The following is a 15,256-nucleotide window of genomic DNA, read 5'->3' on the forward strand; positions in this document are numbered from 1 at the left end:
CCCATGAGATTCCATCAGTGTTAATATACAACACCATAGCTCAAAGACATTAATTCTTTTTTCTGTCATACTTATTTATTGTCCAGCTCTAGGATGCATAGTTCGTAATTGGAAAGACTTCGCCTGAATCAGGTACACCTTAGTCTTCAAACTGACATCACTTCTCAGTAATTTGGGAAGGTCCTTAATTGCAATTTTCCCAGTACATTGTGTCTCTTTATTTTCTGACTGCTTGTACCAAGGGTGATTATTGTGGATCCCAGCAAGATGAAGTTGTTGACAGTTTTAATCTCCTCTCCATTCATCATCAGTCCACTAATGAGAATCATTGTTTTCCTGAAATTAAGAGGCAATCCATATTGAAAGCTACACTCCTTGGTCTTCTGCAACAAGTGCTTCAAGTCCTCCTCAATTTCAGCAAGCAAAGTTGTGTCATCTGTATAACACAGGTTATTGATGAGTCTCCCTTGAATCCTGATGCCACACTACTCTTCACAGAGTCCAGTTTCTCAGATAATTTGCTCAGCATACAGATTGAATAAGTATGAAGAGATAATACATCCTTGATGTACTCTCTTCCCAATTCCAAACCATGCAGTTCTCCCTTGCTCTACTTGTACCCTGATCCAGGTATAGATTACACATGAACACAATCAAGTGCTCTGGGATTCTCATTCTTCTCAGTATCAGCCACAACTTTTCATGATCCATAGTCAAAAAAACCTTTGCATAGTAAATAAAGCACAAATAGACATTCTTCTGGTATTCCTTACTTTCAGCCAGAATCCATCTGACATGAGCAATGATATCCCTAGTACTACGGCTTCTTCTAAGTCCTGCTTGAACTTCTGGAAGTTCCTTATCTATGTATTGTTCCAGCCAACGTTGAACGATCTTCAGCAGCATTTTGTTTGCATGTGATATCAGTATTATTTGATAATTTCCTTATTAAGTTGGATTCAGTATTTCCGTATTTTATCATTCTGGCATGCTCAAATGCTGGCGGACTTTGGGCCAGAGACCCCTAATTCATGTAGCAAGTCTGCTCTGCGGCCACCCACTTGGGGCAAAAAGAAAGACACAAGTGCCTCAGCGTTCCACACTTGCCTCTGTTCCAGTCACAAGAGGCCCCATCCACCCAGCTGACTGAAATAGATGGCCACGTCTGCAGGATAAGGGCGAGTGTCTCTTGTGAGTCTCAGTGTCATCTTTCTTCCTCACAGCAGTTGATACATTTGAACCACATGCCTCTGGGTTGACAGTGCAATTCTTTACTTATATGGAAGTAGCCAATTCAAACCTGGTAAATTTTTTCTGAACTTTTGACATGCTTACTAGGAGTGAACTATTGCTGGAGAAGAACATTGAAAATAAGAAAGCTAGCAAAGGTGAGGGAAACTCTCAATGAAGCAAACTGGCATAATAACCATTGTAATGAATTTAATCTCACGAGTTATTATGGACAACTTTGGTGGCCTAGTTGGTAAGAAATTTCACTGCCAACTCAAAGTCACATGATTCAAATCCAGCAGCTGCCTTACAGAAGAAAGATACACAGCCTCTTCTGTGAAATTGATTGTTGTCTGTGAAAATCACTGGCGAATCAGATTATGACTTAATGGTACACACAAAAAAAGTTATCATGAAGATAATATATTTCTATCTACTGTTGCTGAGTTGATTCCAATGAATAGTGACCTTGTAGGATCAAATAGAATTGCCTTAGTGTTTACGAAGCTATAAATCTTTATGGAAGTAAAATGCTTCATCTTCTCCCTTGAAGTCGATGGTGGATTCTAACTGCTGACTTTTAGAGTGCTGTTATTGTTAAATGCTATCGAAATGACTGTGACTCATAGTGAGCCTTTGAACAGCAGATCTGAATCTTGCCCTGTCCTGCTCACTATCCTTGTGTTCTCTGATGTGTACATTGTTCCTGGTAACATCAGTCCACCTCACTAAAGGTCTTCCTCTCTTTCAATGATCCTTCACCTTTCCCCATCATGATGTTCTTTTCCAAAGATTGATATGTCTAAACTATGAGAGATGAAGCTTCTCTGTCATTACCTCCAAGGAGCATTGTGGTTGTACTTTCTCCAAGAAAGACTTATTAATTAGCATCTGCAGGCCACACAACTAGGTAACATTTTACTCTGACATATACAAGATTGCAGTGAGTCAGAACCAACTTGATAGAAATTAAAAAAAAAAGACTTAACAAAAATAATAATTTTAAAGACACTGAGGATTTAGTTTTGCTTTCATAGAATTACCAATACCTAAGCCAAAGCATTAACTCACTTTCAGCTCAGGTGTAAGGACTACAAGTGATTGTTGGTATTGCAATGTTCCTGGGTGACCCACTGTCAAGTTCTCAATTACTAGTTGAAAATCCTGGTGGTTTGAATTCTTTCTGGTAAACCTTTAAAGACAAGTTTAATGATCTACTTTGAAAGGTCTGCTATAGAACTTGAAATCTACGAGTATTTGATTTGTATAAAGCTGAGGCTTGCAGTTAGAGTTTGACTGAATTTTGAGCTTTGACATAAGTCTAAATGCAATTTTAAATTATCTGTGTTTCTTTCTCTGACCATTTAAACAATCAAAGTGACCATGATATTATCATAATTACTCAAGGAGACAATTACCTCAGGAAAAGTAGCTTAATTAACACTCACACTAAGGACTAGGCAACTTGCTCAGATATGATGCTTGTTTTTGTGCCCTTCAGTTGTCTGTAATTTATGGTGACCTAATGATCAACAGTCCTGAGTCCTGCCCTATCATATGCTATCCTCACCATGTCTGACATACCTGAACCTAGGGTGACAGTCATTGGGTTACAACCTAACTTCTTTTGATGCATCCTAGATCATTCGCTATTCTGCCCACAGCCTCCTTAAGGTTACTACTCAAGGCTTGAATTTGTTGTTCAGTTTCCTCAGCTTAAGAAATGCTGAGCAAGTTCATGCCTATTGATTTTCTGACTCAAGCTCTTTGCACATTTAATTATAACACTTTGCTTTGTCTTCTTGAGCTGTCCTTTGAAATCTTCTGTTCAGTTCCTTAACTTTCTGGTTTCTTCCCTTTGCTTTGGATTCTTGGTGCTCTAGTGCAGTATTCAGAGACTCTTCTGGCATCCATATCAATCCTATTTTCCTCCTCTGTCTTTGTAATGACCTTTTTCATTATTCATGAATGATACTCTTGATATCCTCCCACAGCTCTTCTGGTCTTCATTCATTAGTGTTCAAGTCCTCAATCCTGTTTCTGAGATAGTTTTTTAATGTCATTATGATGCTGGAGAAGATTATTGAGCATGTCATGGACTGACAAAAGAACAAACAGGTCTGTCCTGGAGAGGATTAAGCCAGGTTGCTCCTTGGAGGCAAAGATTTTGAAGCTCCATCTTTGGACTTATTGTCAGGAAAGACCAGTCCTTGGAGAAGGATATCATGCTTTCCAGGGTAGAGAGGAACACCTTGGATGAGATGAATTGACACAGTATGTGGAATATTGAGATTAATGCAATAAACACAGTGAGATTGGCTGAGGATGGGGCAAGGGAGAGAGCTATTCTGATGTGATGGCATATAACAACAACAACATTACTGATTTAGGGAACTCTGGTTGCCTAGTCCATTAGGGAGTTGCAATGGAAACCCAAAGATTCCAGACTTCTCTGGAAGTCTGATTCAGCCAACTGCTTGGTTGGGGAAAGATGAGCTATTGCTTCTTGTGTGATATACAGTCTTGGAAACCCAAAGGAAGGTTAACTAGATCAGTTCTGACTCAACAATAAGAATGAGTAATTGTTGCTATGGTTATGTGCCACCAAATCACTTTCAACTCAAAATATCACGTCATTAGGAGGGGCATTCCTTGGAAAGGGACATCACACTTGGAAAGGTAGAGAGTCAAAGAAACAGAAGAAGATCCTCAACAAGATGAGTTGACACAGAGATTGCAGCAATGATCTCAAGCGTGCCAGAGATGATGAGAATGGCACAGGATAAGACAAGGTTTAAGTCTATTGGGTCACTATGAATTGTACTCAACAGCTCCTAACAGCAACAACTGGACAGAGTAGAATTGCCCCATATTGTTTTCTTGACTGTAATCTTTAGGATAGGGAGCTCTGGTGGACTAGTAGCTGCATTTCTATCCTGAAGGCACGTGCTTTGAGAGAAAAGGATGAGCAATCTCCTTCTGTGAATTAACTGTCTCTGAAAACCTGCTAAAGGGTCAACTATGGTTCAGTTCTGACTCTCCGATACACAATGACAAAAACAATCTTTATGAAAGTGGAGCATAGGTATTTCTCTTGCATAGCCACTGAGTGCATTTGAACTGTCAATCTTTTGGCTAACATTACAGTGTTTAATCTTTATGCTACTATGACTTCTATCAACTTTGTATAAGAATAAGGAAAAGTTTCCCTGAGAATATCTCTCTGAATCTCTATGTTTATGATACTGTCCTGGCTTTAGGCCATATATAGTTCTTTTGTAAGTGGATCCTTCATCATGTGTGAGCTTCTCCTTGGTTTCTAACAAGGTATTTTATCTCTTCTTGTTGTTGTTGCTGTTGTTGTTTTAATTTAGTCCAAACCACCTTAGTATTTCTCATCAGTAAATAGAAATTGTTGTTGCTGCTGTTATGCACTATCATACCGGAACTTACTCATTGCTGACCCTCCATTGGGTTTTCAGAGACAATAAATCTCGTGGGAAGAAATTGACCATCTTCTTCCCTCAGAGAAGTTAGTAGATATGAACCACTTGACTTTTGTTTCACAGTGCAACTCTTTACCACTAAGCCACTGTAGCTTAAAAAGGAATATTTTTGTTAAGTGCCGTTGAGTTGAGTACAACTTATCTTGACCCCATGAAGTACAATAGATTTTAGCTGTCTTACTCTGTGCCATCTTTCTAATCCTTAACACATTTGAGTCCATTGGCACAGACACTGCATCAATCTATCTCACTGAGGGTCTTCCCTTCCTTCACTGAGCATCCACATTTCCAAGCATGGTGATCTTCTCCAAGAAACAGCCTCTCCTAACAACATGTCCAAAATTTGTGACACAAAGCTTTATCAACTTTGCCTCCAAGGAATATTCTGGTTGTACTTTCTCCAACACTTATCTACTTATTCCTTTGACAGTCTGTGGGACTCATCTCCAAGACCACAACTTAAATATATTGATTTTTCTTCTGTGGTCTTTATTCATTGTGTCTCAGATGCATAGAAGGTGATTGAGAAGACTGTGGTCCAAATAAGGCACACCTTAGTCTTTGAATTGGCATCATTGCTCTTTAGGACTTTCGAGAGAACCCCAAAAGCCGACTTCCTCAATGTTATATGTCTCCTGATCTCCTGACTGTGGATCCAAACAAGCTTAAATAATTGCTACCTTCAATCTTTTGTCCATTTTTCATGACGTTTTCTATTGGTCCAATGATTGGGACTTTTGTTTTCTTGACATTGAGACATAATCCCTATTGAAGGCTGAAGTCCTTGATCCTGTGAAGCAAGCACTTCAGGTTCCTCTCACCTTAAGCAAGCAAGGTTGTGTTATCTGCATAATGCAGTTTGTTGATGAAAGGATAAAAGAGGATTTAGCAATAAACCAAGAATAGAGAGCCTGACTGAATTAGGCCATGAAGCACTTCTTCTAGTCTTGATATCACACTCAACTGCATAAATTCAAGCATCTGAGATTATTTTTTTCAGCATATAAATTGAATAGTTATGGAGATCAAATATACCTCTGATGCACACCTTTCCTTTTAGAAACCAGAGCAGTGTTCTCTTCCTCTGCTCAGACAATAGCTTCTTGGTCTAAATATTTTGTACAAGCACAATTAAGTGTTCTGGAATTACTATTCTTCTCAAAATTAACCATATTTATTATGAGCCACAGTCAATAAAACACAAGTGGACAAATTTCTGATATTCTCTGCTTTCAGCCAAGATCAATCTGACACCAGCAATAATATCCCTGGTACCATGACCTCATCTAAACCTCACTTGAACTGGCAGTTCTCTGTACTGTAATAACCATTTTTAGATGACCTTAAACAACATTTGTTTTCATGAGATATTCATGACATTGTTCTATAATCGCCACATTTTCTTGGATCACTTTTCTTGGGAATGGGAACATATATGAATCTCTTCTAGTCAGTTGTCAAGGTAGTTGTCTTTCATATTTCCTGGCACAGAATGATGAAGAGCTATATCTGTTATTTGGAAGATATTGTTACCTCATTGGTTACTGGGATTTTATTTTTTACCAGTGCCTTGAATGAAATTTGAACTTCTTTCTTCATCACCATTGGCTCTTTATCATATGCTACTTACTGAACTATTTCAATATCAATCAATTTTTTTTAAAGCCAGAGCACCATTTTCTTTGCCATGAAGGAACAGCGCCCAGACACATGCCAGGCACAGGATGGGATGGACAAAAATATCTTCTTTTTCTAGGAAGCAGCATAGCCTAGATGCATGTGGGGCGCCATCTTCACCAGGGAGTCCATAGACAAAGGGTGGATATGATCTAAGCCTGAGCCAACCTCATGGGGTAAGACAATTGACTCAGCCAGGTTCTGCTGATACTAGGGGTACAGCATGTATTGCCCAGTTTGCTATATTGATTGAGGGGACATGGAAAGTTCAGAGGGAAGGACTTGTATAGTGCTACTTACTTTATACTTTGTGTCTGCATATGTCTACTTGTTCATAGCATACTGTTCCTCTTACAGTACTTGTCTGTAAGTGCTATACACGAAGGAAGATTATTGGCTTCTGTGATTCTGGAGGATGTGTCACTGGTATTTTAATGTCATCAGGTCATCCATGGTAGGCAGGTTGAAATAAAGATTGGCTAAATACTCCTGAAATAGCTGGCCTTTGAAAAACTTATGAATAATTCAAAAGAACTCTCAGATATAAATAAGAATAAAAACACCAATTTTATGAGTTTATTATGAAATTCAAGGCATAGCTGTTAAATAATACAAAACTCAAGAGAATTTGAACAAAAGGATTGTATATACATACAGAGGAACAACGCTAGTTCCAGAAAAATAAAATTGCTCTAAAAAGTTTGATACCGTGAATAAAAAGAGAAGGAGAATCATAGAACAATCATTGGCTAATGTTAACAAAATAGATTAAACTCCCTTCATCCTTCATAAAGTCAAATTGATACCAGGTTGCAAAACAGTTTTACTCTCTCCATACTTCTGAAATTCAAATTTAGTTAGCCTGACTTCAAATAGAAAAGAAAGATTTTGTAATTTTAGATGAAAGAAAAGTTGTTGGCTGATTAATTTTAATCAGAGATTTGGTCTTTTGGGCAGGTATAGCTCAAAATCAAAGCAAGACTTCTGCTATCAGTTTCACTCATTGGTTGTATGAAAGTAACAAATTAAAATGCTAAGGTCCAATTTCTTCAATATGGTGATGTATCCTGCATACTTACTTTATTCCTCATTTATTATGAAAGCTTATGATGACCTTTTGAACTTAACTGAAGAACAGATATTTGAGCATAAAATTTGTGGTATCCCTCAATATTTCCATTTTGATTTTCCTAAGTTTGATTATATCTTTGCTCTCCTGTATAGGTGAAAACGTCAAGTGTCTTGATTCTCTTCCTAAGCCCTTTGCTCACCTTCCCACCTTCAAAGTGAGGGGAGACAGAAACCAGTAGTTAAAAGGAAGCTCTGCTGGCCTAGTGGCAAGAAGCTGCTCTGCAATCCCAAAGACACATGGTTCAAGAATACCAGCTGCTCTGTGGAAAAGGAGTGGCTAATTTCCTCTGTGATTAACTGCCTTTGAAAACCTGCTAAAGGGTCAGCTCTGGGTCGATTCAAAATCTATGGTGCACAATAACAATAGTTAAAAGCACTAGAGTAATTTTTACTTTCTTGGCGCTATACCACACTTTTCATTCCCTATGTTAATAATTTTGCAAGCGACTCGATGGCACGTAACAACAACAACAACATGATAATAATTTCAGTCATTTGCTATCCTTTTGAAAGCTGGGCAATGATTAAGTTTGACAGAAGAAGAATCAATGCCTTTGAACTGTGATATTGGAGAAAAGTGGTGAGGATCCTGTGGACGGCCAAAAATATAATCAGGTATGTGTTGAAGAAAGTTCAGCCAGCCTGTTCCTTAGAGGCAAAAATGATGAAGCTTTGCTCACATTCTTTGGGGATGTTGCTAGGAGTGATTATTCCTTAGAGATGGATATCATGCTTGGAAAGGTGGAAGGGCGGTCAAAGCAAGGTAGACTCTCCACCAGATGGGTTATGACAGTGACTTTGGCCATGGGCTTGAGCTAGTCAGAGATTGTGAGGACGGCACAGGATAAGACAGTAGTCAGATCAGTTGTTGACACATAACAAAAAGATATTAATGATTTACTCTAGACACTATCTTAAGACATTATGTTAACTAGGATAGCAATTCTCAGCAATTACAGAAGAATATTTACTGAGAGACAGCTTGATGAGACATCTGGCTGAGGGGAATAGATAAAGTCTTAACCAACTCTTGAAACAATAACTAGCACTGTTATCATTGTTGTTAGTGCTGTTCAGTGGAGGTCAACAGGAATAGCCATCCACTGCATAAATAACAGGCCTCTGAAGACACTATGAATAGTAGAAGAACATGAATAATTATACTAGTAAAGGTATATCCCAGACTAGAAATGAGTCAAAATGAGGAAAAATAGTGGCAAATATCCTTTAGTATTTAGAGCTTGGAATGCAAGAAGCCTGAATGTTGGAAAACTAGAAATTGTGAAAAAGAAAACTAAATTCATGAACATCAACCTTCCAGGCATTAGTGAGATGAGATAGACTAGGTTTGGCCACTTTGAATCAGATAATCACATGGTATACTAGTCAGGGAATGAAAAACCAAAGAAGAATGATGTTGCACTCATATGTAAAAAGTCAATTTTATGTTCTATCCTGAAGTGCATGGTTCTGAGTGGCAAGATATTATCCATATGCACACAAGGAAGATCTGTTAATAGGACTATTACTCCAATATGTTGTTACATGCCATTGAGTTGCTTGAGACTCATAACGACCCTATGTATAACAGCTCTGAAGCCTGCCCTGTCCTGTGCCAGTCTCACTGACTCCAACACTTCTATCCATATTACGTCAGTTACTCTATCAATCCATCTCATCTGGGGTCTTCCTCTCCTGCCCTGTCCCTCCACTCTTTCAAGCATGATGTCCTTCTCCAAGGGTTGGTCCCTCCTGGCCACATGCCCAAAGTCTGTGAGATGGATATCCAAAATCCTTGTCTACAGGAGAAACTTGATTCCATCTTCTGCAAGATAGACGTATTTGTTCTCTTGGAGTCTGTGTTCAATACTCTTCTCCAACACTGCAACTCAAAGACACTAAGTCTTCTTTTGTCAGCTTCAGTAATTGTCTACCTCTCTGATTGTAGCAGGTAAGTGGAAAGATCAGGACCTGGATTAAGCCATATCCCTGAGGAAACTATATCATGTTATTTTTTAATTCTTATAATATCCTACAATGTTTACAAAATCTTCATTTTATTCGTAAATTTATTGAGCAGAGTGATTGAGTACTTTTCTTAGTATCACACGGCTATTTGGTACTAGATGTGAGATTTACTCTGAGTTCTGTTTACCTCTCATATATTTGTCTTTTACTACATAAAATGCTTTTTGATGATGAACTTTCAAAATACACTTCTTTAGAAAATTTACTGGTATACCTTCAAGCTAAAATAGTTATCAATAGCCACTGTTTTTAAGTCATATCAACTCATGATGATGTTCCACTTTGGTTTCTAAGGTAGTAAATCATAACTCAAGTCTTCTAAAATATTGGGCCTTTGAAAGTCCTACATACAGTAAAACAGCTTAGTTTAGACTAGCAGATATAGCTCTGTAGGCTGAGCAACCCCAACTAGGAAACACAAAGGAAGAGGAACAGTTATAAGCAGACACTAGTGATTAGAATGTAGGAAAATTGTATATTGTTAAAGATGAAATGGAAAACATAAATGCCAACATACTTGGCACTGCAAATTGAGATGGATTGACATGGGCGATTTTGAATCAAACAATTGTGTAATCTACTATTCCAGAATAAAAAAATGAGGAAAAATGAAGTAGCATTCACGGTTAAAAAGAGCATTTCTAGATCCATCTTGAGATAAAATGTTGTGAGTGATAGGACAATATCCATACAAATATAAGGAAGACTTGTTAATACTCCTATCATTCAAATATATGCTTCAACAACCAGAGCTGAAGTGGAGGAAGTTTTCTACCAACTTGTAGTCAGAAATCAATCAAACATGCAACTAAGATGCATTAATAATAATATATGATTGGAGTACAAGAGTTGGAAACAAAGAAGAGTAAGTTGTTAGGGAATATGGACTTGGTGACAGAAATGAGGCTGGAGGCAGAATTATAGAATTTTGTACAATCAGTGATTCGTTTGTTGCAAATACCTTTTATAAGAAACACAAATGGCAGCTACACACATGAATCCTTCATTATTGTCTACACAGGAATCAGATTGATTACCTATGTGCAAAGAATTATTAGAGAAGATTTAATATCATCTGTTAAAACTAGGCCAGATGTTGATTATGGAGCTGACCATCAAATACTCATATGAAAATTCAAACTGAAGCTAAAGAAAATGAAAACAAAGCCACAAGAACAAAAATTTCACCTTGAATCTATCCCATCTGAATTTAAATAACAGCTCAGGAACAGGTTTGAGACCTTGAATACTAACAAAATGGATGAAGACCAGATGAGCTGCGGGAGGTTATCAAGAATATCATCCCTGAAAAATGCAAAAGCACATTACAAAGATGGAGGAGAAAGAAAGGATCAAGATGGGTGTCAGAAGACATTCTGAATATTGCCAAAAAAAGCAAAATAAAGGGAAGAAAACAGGAAGTTAAGGAGCTGAACAGAAGATTTCAAAGGACAGCTCTGGAAGACAAAGCAAAGTGCTATTATGAAATGTTCAGAGAGTTGAAATAACAATATCAGAAGGTACAAACTTGCTCAGCACTTTTTAAGCTGAAGGAATTGAACAAATTCAAGCCTTGAGTGGCAATAGTTAAAGATTCTATGCATAGAATAGTGAATGATCCAAGAAGCATCAAAAGAAGATGCAAAGAATGCACAGTCACTGTACCAAACGAAATGGGCTGACAAGAATTTCATGAAGCAACATATAATCAATAGGCAATGGTGATACAGAAGGGAATTCAAGCTGCCCTGAAGAAATTGAGGAGCAAAGGGAAAGGCTCCAGATATTGATAACAGAACAATTGACATATTTCAACAAACAGATACAGCCCTGGACATGCTCATTAGGTTGTGCCAAGAAATCTGGAGGACAACTAGCTGACCAACTAACTGACAGGAAGAGATCCATATTTATTGCCACTCAAAAAAAAAGGTAATTCAACAGTGTGTGGATATTATCAAATAATATCACTAATGTCACACACGAGCATCCGCTAAAGAGTATTTAGAAATTACTGAAACAGTAAATTGACAGAGAACTACTAGAAACACAAGCCGGGTTTAGAAGAGGTTGTGGCACTAGAGACATTATCACCCAAAGGGTATCTACCAACATTTTTGGATCATCATGATGCAGGAGATGAATTAAAGGAGGGAGAATTTTCTCAGCAGCATCTAAAGGGGGTGCAAGATTTTTGTTTTTACAAAGATTTGAAAGTGATTAAGATTACACAAATAACCAGGTGATCAGGAATTGTAACTAGGGCAATTGCGTCATTATTTATAACTAAGTCTCAGATTACTTGCAATGTTTCCTAGAGTTCATACAGCTTGTTCACCTATGAGGTCATGAGATGCCAACAGAGAAATAAATTCTGGGCTAGTGCCTCAATCTATATCACAGCTTTGTTCTGTTCTGATGTTCCTAAAGCAATGTTACTGAGTGCCCAAGTGGGTTCAAATTGAATGGGACCACAATCAGTTCTGCTCAAGAAGGACATAAATTTTGGAATCAAACCAACCCCATAGAACTAGGTTGTCTATTGGGGGTTGTTATATCCTGGAAAGCAATTTCCTAGCATCTTGTGTAGCCCAAGCTGGGACTCCAAAGCGTTGCTATTTGTGTCCTTGACCACTTCATCAACTGACCAATTTACATTGCCTTGGTTGTTGTGATTTTCTTGCAGTAGAGATGTAGCATTGTCAGAAAAAGTGCTGACCTTTTTCCTTTTCAGCATCTGGTGATCCTTCTTAGCTTTCCTCAGCCCCATGTTAACTTCTATGTGGCAGCACCTCACTTCTGGACTGTCTTCCCCCGTCTTGAATCTGTTAGGCTGGGAAGGTGGTGAATTAGCATTCTCATTAGTGGACATGGTTGTGAGACAAAAGGAGAAAGCTAAGAGTGAGGTCAGGCTGCGGCTTGAGCTCATACATGTGGGAAAGTTTCAAGCTTCTACAAACTGTGGTCTGGAGTTCACAAGCTGTGGCAAGGCCAACCCCATGGATCACCCAATGTGGCTACGAAACAAGACCGTATATAATTGGTCTTCTAACAAGAAGAAAAATTGTCTCCTACATTTGCTTCTTCATAGTAAATAGAGGAAAGATTGAGGTTTTAACAATTTCATTTCCTAAGATTCACAATCAACACTCTTAGCACCAGCAGTCAGGAAATCAAAAGACAGCTTTAAGGGACCTCGCCAGAGTGCTGAAAAACAATGATGTCAATCTAGAGACTAAGGTGCCCCTGATACAAGCCATGGTCTTCTCAATTGTTTACTTACTATACATCTGAGAGCTGTACAATGACTAAGGATAAAAGAAGAAGAATCAAGGCCTTTGAGTTGTGGTACTGGAGAAGAGAGTTGAACATGCCTTGGACTGCCAAGAGAACAAATAGATCTGTCTTTTAGAGAGTGGAACCAAGTAGCTCCTTGAAGGCAAGGCTTTTGAAAGTCCATCTCACATACTTTGGGTATGTGGCCAGGAGAGACCAGTCCTTGGAGAAGGAATTCATGCTTGGAAGGTTAAAGGGTCAGTGCAGGTGAGGAAAGTCCAGAATGAGATGGATTGACACGGTGACTGTGGTAATGGGAACAAATATGTTAGAATCAGTGAGACTGGCTCAGGATAGGGCAGGGTCAGAACTATTGTTCATAGGTTTGTTACAAGTTGTAGTCGACTCCATGGCACATAATAACAACCACCTATACTTCTAGAAATCAGGATGATGATTCTTTTTGGTACGTTATAGTGAGTCAACTATAACATTATAGTGAGTCAACTTGATGGCACATAACAACAATATGTCCTCACAGGCAGATCGCCATCACCCCTTCAGGGCCAGACTCCAGCTGAAGAAAATAAATTGGCAGTATGAATTTCTCAACAATAGATATTTATTGATTAATTCCATCATCTAAAGATTCTTCACTTAGCCTCACCTTTCACCAATCTTCAGGGTCCACGTTTTATCCCTTAATTTATCCTCTGCTTGAGAAAGCTGACTTCTGTGTTTTGATTCGGCATAGCTCTTCACAAGTCTTGTAGAATTGTTTATGGTTCTCTCGATGAGAACAGAAGTTGAGTGTAATTCTCTTCACTATCAGGTTGGCCTCTGATGAACTATTCAAGCACACATGGCCCTAACTCCTCTCACTCTAGGGAATGGAGTATTTGTATGAGTTAACAGCTCTTCAGTAGATTCATTGTAGCCAAATTTGCTGTAATTTGAACTCTAGGGAGCCAAGTATTTCAAATAATAATTGAAGATAATCAGAGAAAAGTAACTAGAAGGCGCAGGGATATTTGTAAGATACTGTTGAGTTTCATAAAATTTCCATTAGGTTAGACTATCTGGAGATTACCCTCGGGCAGCGATTCATTGAAATTACATGATAAATCTAGTTCTCTGACATTCAAAAGAAATAATTACTGGAAATAGAAATATCTTTCTTTTGCTTGTCTATACTTTTTCCTATTATCAAGTAGGCCTTTCATTTTTTTAAATTCGTAATTCTAAGATCAAATCTTTCCTTTTAGTTTTTTAGTTGTGAAATATAACTTCTTCCTTATATTGTGCTTCAAGCAAAATACATCCATATACATTTGAAAAGAGATTCTCAATTATTCCTAAACATATTGATTATACCAATTTCTTGTTTAAGCACACCAATAGTTTCATTGCAAGGTATCTTTCTCTGTTATAAACTATTACCTGCCTCATCACCTGGAGAAACAATTTTCTTAAACCCTTGTCAGCCTTCCCAGGATCCCTGGGAGGATGAAGTGCTCTGTGTTAAGCAGTTGGATTCCACTAGCCACTCCAAAGGAGAAAGATGACACAGTGTTCTTGTTAAGATGTACTATTTTTGAAGTTGTTGGTTTTAGGTGTTATTGAGTCAATACCAAACATAGTGACCATATGAACAAAAACCTGAAACCTGTCCTATTCTCCACCATCTTCATTATCTCTGACACACTTGAACTTACATTGCTTCAGTCACTGTATCATTTCACCTCAATGAGGGTCTTTCTTTCTTTCACTGACAGCCCCCACCCCAGACCTTTCCAAGCATGATATCCCTTTCCAAAGATTAGTGTTTCTTAGCAAGATGCCCAAAGTATGAGAAATGAAGCTTTGCTGTCTTTGCCTCCAAGCAGCACTCTGAACTTTTTCCAAGACATGAGACTCTTCTCCAACACCAAAACTCAAAGGCATCAATTCTTTAGTCATCCTTCTGTCAGTTCTTCAGTCATTCAGCTCTCAAACGCACAGAACGTGATTGTAAAGACCATGGTTTGAAGCAGATGCACCTTAGTGTTCAAATTGGCATAATTGCTTTTCAGTATTTTGGAGAGGTCTCTGATGACAGACTTGCCAAAAGCAATATGCCTCTGATCTCCTGACTGTTGATACCAAAAATGCTGAACCAAGTAAGATGAAATAAATCATTGACAGTTTCAATCCTTTCTCCATCTATCATAATATTGTCTTTAGGCCTAGTGGTGAGAAACTTTGTTTTCTTGATGCTGAGATACAGTCCATATTTAAGTCTTTGATCTTAAACAGCAAGAACTTCAAGTCCTCCTCACTTTAAGCAAGCAAAGTTGTATCATTTGCGTAACATAGGTTGGTGATGATTCTTCCTTTGACACTGATGCCACATTCCTTTTCCTAGTATG

This window comes from Elephantulus edwardii, unplaced genomic scaffold (assembly GCF_000299155.1).
Source record: "Elephantulus edwardii isolate Elephantulus edwardi_28Jun2011 unplaced genomic scaffold, EleEdw1.0 scaffold00019, whole genome shotgun sequence".
Classification (NCBI taxonomy): Eukaryota; Metazoa; Chordata; class Mammalia; order Macroscelidea; family Macroscelididae; genus Elephantulus; species Elephantulus edwardii.